This window comes from Macaca fascicularis, chromosome 10 (genome assembly GCF_037993035.2).
Source record: "Macaca fascicularis isolate 582-1 chromosome 10, T2T-MFA8v1.1".
Lineage (NCBI taxonomy): Eukaryota > Metazoa > Chordata > Mammalia > Primates > Cercopithecidae > Macaca > Macaca fascicularis.
Window position 1 is genome coordinate 70,015,913 of NC_088384.1, and position 13,537 is coordinate 70,029,449.

General features: G+C 38.7%; 1 protein-coding gene across 1 annotated transcript in view; it reads right to left on the reverse strand.

Moving 5' to 3' along the window:
- Window positions 1-13,537, reverse strand: part of PCSK2 (proprotein convertase subtilisin/kexin type 2) — a 253,105-nt gene that overhangs the window by 204,843 nt on the left and 34,725 nt on the right. The window lies entirely within an intron of this gene.

Below are 13,537 nucleotides of genomic sequence, written 5' to 3' on the forward strand. Positions count from 1 at the left end.
CACTCCCACCATGTTCTACCAGATAAAATGTTACAGAGTCTTCACATGGGTGAAGAAATAGACTCTACCTATTGATAGAGGGGGAGCCAGGCCCTATTGTAAAAGGTCACATATGATGAGAGAGATTGTTCCAATCAGGAAACATCTTTTTTCCAACGGTTTTCCAATAGAAGCATCCCAGGGTGTATCCCACCCTTTCTCAATAGCCAGAGACTGAATGGTAGTATTGTTGCCAATACAATTATAAACATGAGTGCTGAACTTATAGGAAAGTCTCAACCCCAAGGATCACCCAGAAGAATAGAATATGGGCTTTTATTCACATGTTTATTATTGTTTTGAATAAAAAATACACTATGCAAGGGACTTCTACTGCTACCCAAATCCAGTTTGTCTGTCCTTCCTGAGTGCATGGGAGAACCACTTCTTAGCTTCTTTTTATTAAGACATTCATTGTGCCTAGTTCTGGCTAATGGGTGGTGAGCAGAGTGATATGTAACATTTTCAAGCTAGGGCATTTACAAGTGGGTAGAGCTTATTACACTTTCACTTCCTCTTTCTCTTCCGGTGTCCTGTAAGCCATGTGCTAGGATAGTGGCATTTCAAGATGGTGAAACTTTCAACAGCATTATATTAATCAAAGCCTCTGTCCAACTCATGCTGGATTGTGACTTGTAGCACAGTGAAAAGGAAACATTTGTGTATTAAACCATTAGGAGTTAAAAGTTAATTTGTTACTGCAGTATAATCTAGTTTATCCTAATATCTTCATTATTCACAACTGTTCTGGTAGAAAATCCAAGGACTCCAGCAGAACACAGTTTAGGGAACTCTGTTTTAATTCACACCCACGTTTTTCATGGAGAAGGGGCAGGCAAGGAAAATAAGTAGAGAACAAAGAAGAAGCAAAAGGAGTAGATGACACTATCACCTTTTCTGTTTTGGCAAAGTTATAATGTATTTGTGAAATTAACATGTACTTTCAAAGATGGAGTCATACTTCTAGCTTTGAAGTCTTAGGCATGTATTGGCAGACATTTGCACTTTCTTTGTAATTCCATGATAGGGATTAAAAATTAAGGCAATTTATTTCCAGACATTTGGAGTTTCATTGTTATTTAATGGTAAAGATGATAAAATGAAGACAATTAGTGAAGGTTAAATGACTTGCCCATGTCACATGAATAAGTGTTAGAATAATTATTTTGGAAGCACTGATAGAAGTTCAATGATAGTTAATATTTCAGCTGTGGAAAATATGATCCTTAGCTGAATTAGTCTATGTCTGAGATATTTGACTTACTCATTTAAAGGAAATCTCTTTATTAAGTTTTATAAAAATTTGGTTTGGCCTACACTTGAGTGCCACCTGGCACCCTTGAAATTAACAATTACCCATTGATTTTTGGTTCTGTAATTAAAATTTTCATGATGAAACATCAATCAGTAGCAGGTGTGTGGACAAGTTATCAGCAGAATTCAAATTGCCTCAAGGGACTGGATTGAAAACATGTTGGTCTGGTAATTTTGGTCATGTGAATGACCAAATTAGATTGTTCCATGGCAAATAAACTGATTTCTCAGAGAGCCATATACACACACAAATCAACCAGATTCAGAGTGATGGAGTTAAGCCACATAAACACAGTCTTCAAATAGCCTCCCTGGTGAGACACTGTTTTTTCACTTAACTTAAATGAATTTTTGGAACTTTGGGTGCTTTAGAATTTCCTTTTAATATGGGGTCAGTGTGAAATACTCCTTAGAGTCTATATTAATAGATTCATATCACCCTGGACAGAGGGTTCTGAACTTTGTCATTTTTCTTCATACTATTTAACTTTTTTGTTAAGAACTGTTGAAGATACTGATGCTGATCAAAATCATAGATGACAAGAAGGTGGAAAGGAGACTGAATTCAAATCTAATAAAATCTTGACAGGTGAGAATGAACTCTAATAAGATGAAAATTCAAAAAATAAATCCTTTTTAAAGGTTCCTTGTTTTAGAACCAATATCTTGATCCTTCAAGGATGGATTATGAGTGTATTTTAGAAGAACCTAGAAATTTTAGCCAATTGTAGGGTCACCATTAATCAATGTCAGATCTTATGACTTCCAAAAAATGCTAAAATGATTTTAAGATGCGCTAATAGAAGAATAGCTTTTAAAATATGGGAGATATGGGAAGTAGGCACGCAATACAACTCTGAAATCATCAGAGCAGACCTGGATATTACAGTATATTGTTCTCCAGTAATGTTCAGAGAGGTGTAATCAGGAAGGCATGGGAAAAGAAGTGCCAAATTCGATGAAAACATCTGAAAGATCTGAAAGAACCAAGAATGTTTACTCCAGGAAGGTCCAGGGGGCATGATAACTATTTTCAAATGTTTGAAGGGTTCTCACATGGAAGATAGATTAATTTGGCCTCAGAAAGGAGAATGTGGATTATGAATTAAAGCTACAAGGAAGTAGCTTTGGGATTCCCTTAAGGAAGAACTTTTATGTGGACTACCTTGGCAAATAGTGAAGTCAAGGACTAGTCATAGAGGTGTTCTACCAGGGGTCATCCTGTCCTGTGTTGTAGAGTAGGGACTGCAAAATGGTCGTGCATGGAAAAATTTGTTCTGCTGATGTATTTTCTTTAGATTGGACAGTGTGTTAATAAATTTTAATTTAATCACTCAGATTTTTTTAAAGATAAAAGAATATTTATGAAGATTGGTAGTTGCTACTTTTCTTCAAAAATTGCAGATGTGGCAACCATGGGCTTTCAATGTTGGAGGTAACAGTTAGCTGAGAATAAGAATCTGCTTCCTCCTTTTAAGAGGGTGTGTACACTCAGGTTCACCACAGTCCCCACCACTCTCTTTTGTGTTCCTCACATAGAGGAGAAGATCATTTTGCAGTTTATTCTCTTGCTTGAGTAGCTGTTTTGCTTACACCTGACCCCCCTCAATTTGTAATTTATTTGCGTGGCCTGTTTAGGCATCCAGCTTGTTATCCCTGTTGGACACAGTGATTGACTAGGCTGAAGAATCAAACTTGTTTAGTGATCAGAGGTTTTCAAACATTATTTTTTATTTTACGGACCCCCACTCCTTCACACCCATGATACCAGTGAAATCTTAAACCAAATCCCAATTTCTAAAACATGATAGAGGAGCTATTATCTTTGAAGTGGATGAATAACCTCTACCTCATCATCTAATATTTTCCCCAAGACAAAAGATGGAATTTCAGGGTTCTATTGAATTGGTTTGAACAGTACAGGATTTGAAATTGTCTTCTATAAGATGAGGATACCAACATACAAATGCTAGTTCTTGCAAACACTTTAGAGCATTCGTTAAAGAAAAAGCCCTATTTCTCAGATGAAAAGAAAGACATGTAAAGGAAGGATCACAAACTGGTTAGAATTGCTGGGTTTTTAGTCTTGGCTTTGATACTAACCAGTTGTACAGGCTTCAGGTTTGTCCCTGGAATCTCAGATTTAAGACCTAAGAGGGCATTTTAAAGACTAACTAGTCCACACTCCTCATTGTATAGACAAGAGAACTGAAGACTGGGGGAAACAATGGTTTGTTCAAGGAGAGCACAGTTAATTGGTGTCAGTGTAAGTACTCAAACTCAAGAATGACCTGAAATTGGACTCTCTCTATCATGTTCTTTTCTCCCTGATAGACAATTATTTGGGTCTCTTTCCACACAATAGGTTTTAATTGCTTTGCTTTGCTTCTGTTGGGAGAAGGAGCTTTCTTATGTTGATTCTCTAAGGTGTCCTTAAAAACTAACACCCACTAAACTATTCTTTATTTGGGGTGGACTGCTCTCCCTTTTCAGGGAAAATGAAAAATGGAAAATTGTTTTGCCTTACCTGTTTTCTCTCAGGCAATACGTTCTTTATTGCTAAATGGGACGTGCTCATCGTAGACAAGATGAAAACACAACGTTTTCGGTACAGATAATGGCAAACCAATTAGATAAACTCTAGCAATTGGGTTGTTATTCAGACATGAATCTCTTTGCCTAACTTCTGTTTACTCATTTCTAGACCTGGCTGCACTGTTATCCTCTCCTGAACCCATAAGGCTTTGAAATTACTGGAAATGGCAGGAATTCAATTCCACTCATTTTCAAAATTCCCTTGGTTTAGCTTTAAGACCGTGAAACCTGTTTATAGATGGAGATGCGATCACAAACATGTCAATAGGCATCAAAAAGGGAAAATAGCTAAACCAGTTTTAAAATACCCAGAGAGAGTTCTAAAGAGTATTAAAAAAAATTTTTTTGAGGCATCTCCAACTTCAAACCACTTTTGCCTTACAAAACATTATCTTAGAAATATTCAGTAGCTAGATAGACACACGATTACAGCTGTTCATTTATGTCACCATTAAGGAACTTTATAGTCTCCTTAAGCTAAATATTGAATAAAATTTATTTTGAAGCAGAGGTTTGAGGAGTGAGAAATTATATTCTAGAAAGATTTTTGAATTTTAACAGGAAATTCTTTTAAAAACTCTATCTTTCTGAAATCTATGAAAATGTGATCAGAATTAAATCCACAACAACTTAGATTTTTATTTTCCTTAATTGGAGGGTAAGGTTTTTCTTTTTGGTTTACAGTCAAACGTGATCTTTCTCATGGCTTTTATAGTTTTTTAAAATTAAAAAGATTCCCAATTCAGGTTCTTCCCTTGCCATGTCAAACAGAGGCTGTTCCCTGGTAGCTTCACCTTGCAGCTTACAGAATGAGGTCTTGGCTCTGAGTTAGTGCCTAGTAGGGATTGCAGGTTTAAGAGCTAGATTCTCATCATTTTGAGTCAAATGTGACCCTCTGCTGCTTTAAAGCACACTACCCAGCCCAGACACACCAGTATCCAGTTGAAACAAAATTCATGCCAACATTTTAATTTCATAAGTTCATGTGTGAACCATGTATTTCAATACCCATTGAGAAAGCATTTGAAAAATAGATCAGAGAGGGGAAAAGTGAAGAAACATTCATACCTCTAATAAGAAATAATTATAGGGATGACCAATTTACTATGGTAAAATGTAGACGAGCTAGAACACAATGATTAAGTTGGTGTTCTCTTGACCTCTGATCCTGTTTCTAGATTACTTGCTGCTTTTCTGCCTCCTTTGCTCGTCCCCAATTATCTCCTTGACTTCTAAATCTTAGAGTACCCTAGGACTCAGTCCCACAAATCTTCTCTTCTATATCTACACTCATTTTGTAGATAAGCTCAACTAGTCTCCTGGCATTGAATGCTGACAATATATGGATGCCTCTCAATTTATATCTCCAACTCTGACCTCTCTCCTAGATCCTTAAGTCCATCTGTTCATTTCACATCATCTCTACTTGGTTACTTAATACAAATCTCAAATGTTAACGTGCTTAAAACTAAACTGTTAATTCCCTGACCACTCCCCATCAACCCGGTCCTCTCACCATCTTGTCCATATGCATAAGTGCCATTTCATTCTATGGTAACGCAGGCTAACAACTTAGGAGTCACCTTTGCCTTCTCGCTGCTTCTCCCATTCCTCATCTAATCCATCAGGAAATGCATCAACAAATTTGAAGACTCTACCTTCAACATACTCCCAGATCTGATTTGTTTCTCACTGCCTCGACCACTTCTACCCTGGCCTATGCTACTGGCCTTTCTCTTCTGGAATATTGCAATCACCTTGCATGGACCTCTCTAGTCCAATTGTCTCTCATCCACACCTCCACCCCATTGTCTATTATTTGCCCATAGGCAGAGAAGCCACATCTAATTCAGAGTCAATTCAAAGTTCTTTCCCTGGCTTATTATGTCGCCCATGGTCTTGCTTTCTTTTTCCTCTCTGACCTCATCTCCTTCCCCAGTGTCCTTGGCTCATTCCTTTGCAGCTTTACTGGCATTCTTGCTGTTCCTGGAACACAGCAGGTGTGTCCTGGATTCCAGGTGTTTTCCCTTGGTGGTTCCTCTGTCTGGAGTGCCCTTTCTCCAGATATCTACATGGATACCTTCCTCATCTCCTTCAGGTCTATATTTAAATGCCACTTTCCCAGACAAGCCAACACTGGATGCTTTTTATAAAATAGAAACACTCCTCTATGGCTCTCCCTCTTCCCATACTCTGCTCTACTCATTATCAGAGCATTTTGACCACTAGTTATACAATTGTTTGGTCATCTGTTTTTTGTTTCTCTCCTTCATTGCCACTAGCATACAAGCCCCCTGGGAGGAGAGCTATGTCTTGTTCGCTGTTATATTTCAGTATGCAGAGGAATGTCCAGTATATAGTTTGGGCTCGGTAACGATTTGCTGAATGAATGCTGGTTTGCTAGCCAACAACTAGATAAGAGAGTTACGTTGTGAATTTAATAAGCATATACATGAAATCATTTTTAGAAGATATAATAGAGGCATTTTGGATATATAAATGCATTTCCTTTTGCATCTTGGGGAAGATTGGGGAGGGAATCAGGTGAGGCAGATCAGGAGAATTTTGCCCTTCAAACATCTAAGATTTTCCCAGGAAGTCCTAAAGGTTTGCTAGCCCACGATTAGAGATTCTTCAGCTTGTGAATTATAAAGATGATACAGAGCCACCAATTTTCTCCATGTTAACTTTTCTCTACACCAAGGCTTGTTAGAATTCTACCAAAGACAATTAAAACTCCCAAGAGATCTCTGGCTTTGCTAGCATGATGCCTCCCAGAGAGTTCCCGCTTTTCCTTTAGGAAGCATCATTTAAAAATGAACATCTAGTAAAAAACGGCATCTAGAAAAAATCCAGGCTTACTCATTATCAGCTTTCCCTGTGCCTTTCTGTAGCTGTAGTAAATAATTCTCCCCTGTTCCCCACAAATAGTTAATTATAGCACTAGCAACAGCTCTTTGAGGCGGGAAGCCAGCATATCTGCAATGCCCAGAGGAGATGCTGGAAGTCCTCCCTGCCGCATTCTAAAAGCAGAGGATTAGAACAGATGAATTTTTCCCACAGGTTGGGGCATCCATGAAGACACCTCTGCCCTGCTTCTTATGTGTACCTCTCCCATTGCATGTCTCCTTTTCCTGATGCTGTCAAGTAACTCTCAACATGCATCACTCATGAATGGTTTACACCCGCTGACCTCTTGGCATGTTATCTAGAAAATTAATTTGGCCACAGATGGGAGGCTAAGTCAGAAACTGCTTCACTTGGGTCTCTTGGCTTCACTATTTGGGTTCAAAATATGGTCGAGCTCATGTGCCTACAGATTCATGTTTTCCCCTCTTAGTTCAATGCAATCTCTGGAAAAGGGCAGCAGGGATGGGTGGGAAGCTGGACTGTGCAGGGACAGCTCCTGATCTGGGAAGCCATGTCCACTCTTTCAGAAAGGTCAAAGATCAGGCAGAACTTTGATTATTTTGCTGACCTTAAGAAAGGGAGATTTTTCTGTTTATCTGAGTGATTCCGGTGAAGCCTGTAAAAACAGAAGGGGAAGAGTCTGAGAGATGAGAAACGCAAGGAAGATTTGATAAATTGAAATTTGATAACTTGATGGCTTGAAGATAAAGGGAGCCACAAGAAAAGAAAGGCAAGCGACCCTAAGAGCAGAGCACAAACTTGGCCAACAGCAAGGAAACGGGACCTCAGTCCTGCAACCCCAAGGAACCAAATTCTGCTGATAGCGTGAAGGAGCCTGGAGTGAACTCTTCCATAGAGGCTTCAGATAGGAAAGTGCCCAGTCTGGCTAACACCTTGATTGAAGCCCACTGAGACCCTAACCAGAGAATCCAGCCATGCTGTGCTAGATTTATAGAAATGCTGAGATAATACATTCATGTTCTTTTAAGGTGCTTTGTTTGTGGTAATTTGTTTTGCAGTAATTGAAAAATAAGGCACAGTGACAAATGCATCACCTGTTTTATGGCATTTGATCTGAAGACCCTTTGATCCTGTGGACTAATTCTTGTCCTATTTAGTAGATGAGGAAGCTGAGTCATCAACAGTTAGATACTAACCTGTGTAAGGCGACACCGCAGACAGGGGCAGAGAAGAAATCACATGATGACTGTCCAACTTTAGGGCTGTTTCCCTACACCAGGAGCTCTCACGCTCAGCACCATTCACATTTGGGGCCAGATAATTATTTGTTGTGGTGCTGTCTTGTGCCTTCAGGATAGTTAGTGGCATCCCTGGCCTTGACTCACTAGATGCCAGTAGCACCCCCCACCCCCACCCATTGTGACAATCTAAACTGTCACTACACATTGTCAAATGTTCCATAGGGACAAAATTGTGCCCCATTGAGAACCACTGTCCTATGCATGAAGCCTCATTATATCCTTACTTCAGGAGAAAATGTGTGCTCCCAGGTTTGGTTGTAAACTGGAATTTTTTTTTTTTTTTTTTTTTTTACATCTCTAGAAGTGCCAGCAACTGCCTGAGCTCTTCCCAAGGGCAATGCAGGAAACAACGCCATGTTCCTCCACTGACCTGTCACCAAGCCAGGAAAGGTGAACTAATGAGGTCAGAGTGGGATTGAGTGAGGATCATGGAGTACAGCAGACCTGAACACACTTCTCCAAGGTGGTAAGCTCCTTCAAGGGATGGAGGTGTATACTTCATTTTCATGCTCCTAAATGTACTTGGGGATGATCCGTGCTTGGAACTGGCTCCCAGAAAATGCCTCTTCAATCAAATGTGAGTTTACAGACAAGTTGAGTGAAGCGGGCATGGCAGGTGTAACAAAAACTGTGGTGCACTCCCCAGATTTCCTTTTAGTGCCTTTACACATTTCCTCCAGCTGCTAAATGTGGCTCAGTTTCTTTCACTGAGAATGCCTTTGGTAGCAGGAGGGGATTTACTTAAGACTATGTTTCTTTCGAGGGAGTGCCCATGCCAATAACTGGTCATTATGGGGGCACAAAAGCCTGATCCCTTTGCCTCACACTGGGGTAACTCTGAAGGGCCACCCCGTTTCTAAGTTTCCTGTAAAACTGACTGAGGCGCCTGAGGCAAGCACATTTGCTCAGCTTCTCCCTTTGCCCAATGTTCTCTTCCTTGCTCTCCAAGAAGTCTCTGGCACACAACTCTGCATCTCAGAGTCTGTTTCTGGGAAATCCAAAATGAAGACCCCATCTTTGTTAATTTTTTCCTAGAAGAATCACACTTTAGGGAGTGAATTCTAACGTGTGCAAAGTGGAACTTATGCATGGTTAAAATTAACTTTGAAAACTCCTTAAGGGTTAGAAACTGATATTGTGTCTCAATACGTCACAAGTGTGGAATTTCCCTTTCACAATGGAACCTGGTCCTGTCCCATTGTTCTCACAGCAGATGAAGAAGTCAGCTTGCGTTAGGAAATATTTTGTCTCAAAAGCTTTATCTTTAAATGCTACAGGCTGTCCCCCAGAAAGGTGAAATGCTTCCACTGTGAGGGTCACCAGGGAACCAAGGCCAACTGCATACTCAGTTGCCTTCAGTTCAAGGCCACTCCAGGGCATAAGTAAATTGAGCAGAACAGTGAGCTCAAGTGCCACCCTTTGTATTTTCCTCTTCTTTTTCACTTTTCCATTTACAGCTGAGCTCATTGAATTCACATAAGTGACATGAACTTAGGATGTAACTTCACTTCTTTTCACCACATTATTTTTAATTGAGAAAATTCAGTGACTAATTAGTGCAAACAATTGTTTAAAGAACGACAAGTTCATAAGCAATATCAATTCTCACTTAGCTTTTTACTTAAATCAGACTTCATATTGGGAGGAGTCACGAGTTTTATTTTCTTCCTATCAATTATAGCTGCGTGGCCCCAGGGAAGTCACCTCTCTCTCTGGGTCTATTTTGCCTCAGTGGTAAAATTGTATTTTAATGCTTCAAGGTCAAGGGCTGAATCAATGTTTCCTTAAAACTCTTCCTGCTCTATAATTCTCAGAGTGAGACTACCTCAGAAAAAAAAAAAAAAAAAAAAGAAAGAAAGAAAAAAAAAAGAAAACAGGCTTTCCAAAAGGTAACAGCATTTTCCCTTCTCTTCCCTTTTAATTTATAATACGTAATCAAATAGTTAACTACTATAATTGAAAGGAAAGAATAGTTTGGCCATAATACACACAAATCATATAAATCATGTCCAGTTAATTTTAAAGAATAGGAGACTTTTCTTTTGCTCCAGTGGTATTATGAGATTTCTGAAGTGATTATACGACCCAGTGAAGCTAACTTTTGTGGGTTATTGGCAGTATCTTGAAAATTCCACAAATATATTCAAGAATAGACCCTTAAAGAACAAATATAGATCCCAACCAGACCGTGTGACTGCCTTCTATGGTTATTAAACATGTGGATACATTTGGATAAGAAAGAAGCTAGAAAGATACAGCTTCCAAATATGGAACACAAAGGAAATATCATCCATTCTTTGAGACGAGAGAAGCAAGGAAAGTTTTTATTGGACTGATAGAAGTTTCTGACTTGTAAAACTGAAACATGTTTAAAAACGACTGAGGAATAATTGTGTGGTCTAATAAAATTGCCTAGTAAAGGAAATAAATGTTTTTAATTCTCCAATCAAATATAACCTCTCTCAATAAATGAATTTCAGCTTTTTAAAAATAAAATTATTTGCTTCCATAAGACTAGTGTGTGTTACTCATAGAATGATGAGTCCTTCATGTTTTAAAAATATATTTCACTTTAATATTCTATTTCAGATGTACAAGTATGGTTTGACAGAGCTGGGAAGCAAATATTATCTTAAATAAATCCACTCTTCAGAAGCTTTTCCAGTACTAGTAGAATTTATGAGGTTTTGATATGTTGACCAGGGACTGAAGATAGGTTTGGCTTTAAGATTTGTTGGTATTGTTCTAGCTAATGTTTAATAAATCTTACAGAGCTTTTGGGCATAAAATATTTGTTTTTGACCCTGATGTTGAGAAGGTATTTTTTGTTTTATTATTTCATCCAGTGTTGAATTGATTTATTACCTCTTTAAATTATTTCATTATCAAAATCTTCCAGACACATTGTCCTGCTTTGGTGCCTGTACCATGACTGTGAATGTGATTAGGAAGAAGGCACATTGGGCTTTGGAAATTAAGAACTGGTTCTTCATGGGATTCTTTGTGATAAAACTTGGAAGTAATGAAATGGTCATTGGTTTCTGTTACCCACAATTAAAAATGTATGTAAAAGAGGCGCTAGGGAGAAGACTATATAGTACTTTTATTTCCTAATGGAGACACATTTTGGGATAGGGAGGAAAATATAAGATGAGAAAGGCAATACTATTCCATGGCTTAAAACCCTGAAGAAAAAATAATAATAATTCATTCATTTGACATGCTCAGTCATTTCCTGAGTATCTAGTATATGCTCAGAACTGCACTGTGCAAAGATATTACAGAAATAAACAAGACACAATTTTTGCTTTTTAGCATCCAAATGACGATACTCGGCAGTCAGCTAAACTTTTAGCAGCAAGAATTGGAAAGAGAAGAGAACATCTTTAACACAGTCTACATCAGAATCTGTTTTCCTAGCTATTGTCTGCATATTGATGAACAAAGATGAACATATGGAAAGTAGCACTTTAGCTCTTTCTAGTCTTTTTTTTTTCTGTTTACCTTTAAACTTAAAAATTAGTTGTTACATGAGAGACAAACATCGTTGAAATTTCTGGTCTGAAGTCAAAAAAGCCAAAAACTAACTATCTTGGGTTTCTACCTTTTTCTTTTTTATTTCTTGGGTTGATAGCAGAGGTTGGAGCTCTTTGGTCAAAAGCTACCTCAGTAGATGAAGCCCTGAAAGTGAGTAGCAGCTCAGACCAACCTCCCTGGGCTTTGTGTTCCTTACCACAAGCCTGTAGACAGTGAGTGAGAGAGTCTGGGAAGTGGTGCAGGGACAGGAAGGAGAAGGAAGCTGGGGGTTGGGGCTGCAATCGTAGTTAAAGTTAGCAGTTCTAGGAGACAGTACATTTCAGGGAATGATAAAACAACTTACTCTTAAACTCTGTGTTTATAAAGCATAACTTGCAACATCTATATAAGACATGAAAGCCTGGACCTCATTCTGGCTACTTGGTCCTCCTCCTTTTCTTTCTATACTTTCATTTACTTTTCTTTTTGCAACCTGTTTAAATGTGTTTGAGAACCCCCAAATTGGGGTATTCCTACACTAGACTTGTTTACCCTTTGGTTTAACATCTATAAATCCACAAGGCAGAATCTTTAGTTTGCTATTCTTGCACCGTTCACAGTCAACGATTTTTGTTTCAGAATAGTTGCCACTCTATTTTTCTATCAGCAGATGCCAAAATTAGACAACCACAAGAACATCATGCAGGAAAGACTCAGACCTTAATCTAATATTTTGGAAAAAGGCAGTCATCATTAGCAGTTTTTTTTTCATTTTGCAAAGAATTATGAGATTTTTGTGCTTCCTAGAATGAGTTTATTATTGACAACATTCCCAACATTTAACCTTGATGACAAGATAGAGAAAATGTATACGAAACTTGGTCTTCTTTAGTTTCTCTGCCATTTTATGTTGGTCTTCATGGGCAGGGCAGATGGTTACAGCTACCAGGTAGAGGCAATTGGCTACCTGGACCCTTATAATAGGTAATGAAGGGGAAATAGACACCCTTTTTGGTGACAATTGATAATATTTTGAGGAGAAAGACAAATGATCAGAATCGCCAGAGCCTGATCTCCTCTTTTTATTATTACCCAATAAGTCCCATTTTCTATTTAAAAAATGTCACTGTACACTTCAAGAATCAGCATTTCAGAGATCATATGTGCTAGAATGGGAAAAGCTCAGGCCAGTGGTGCTAAATAGCCTCTCTGACCCGTGACTTCTGAGTTCTACTGTGCCTCAGTTCTCTTTCCCAGCGCAAGCCTTTTAAGTATCTCTTTCCTTCTGCTCCCAGTTTATATGTTTCTGAGTAATCTTGGAGCAATACTTTTAATCATGGAAGAAGAGAAGCCAATGAGACTTTTAAGAAAATATATAACTAAAAGGAAAACAATTGGCCATAAATGGCAAGGTTATGGCATAGGGTTGAAGTGTAGGGAAGACCAATGTCACGGTGCACCAGAGTGATCTTTGTCTACTGATGCCCACCTTGGGTTCAGGACAAGATTCCTGTCCATATGGCTGCCCAAGGGCATCCCCAGGCAATGTATTGGTATAGCCAAGGCCAAGGTGGTTACCACACAGAGTAGAAAGCTTCTCCCTTATGTCTTGGTACCAGCTTCTATGACAGATCCTTTAAGAATAGTTGGCATTGGCTGGCAGCACAGGCAGCTTAATTGTTACTGCAAAAGTAAAGTGGCTTCCTAGAGCAGAAAGTCCTCTTTAGGGAAGGTGGGAACTCTTGAGAAGTTAAAGAAAAAATTGCCTGTGGCCTGTCATTTGGCAATCTGCTGAGAGACTGTTTTATCTGAATTCCTAATTGAAGCCCAAATTAAACCCAGAGAAATGTTCACATGAAAAGTCCCACAAGAATGAGTTTTCAGATTCTATCAGCTCAAAA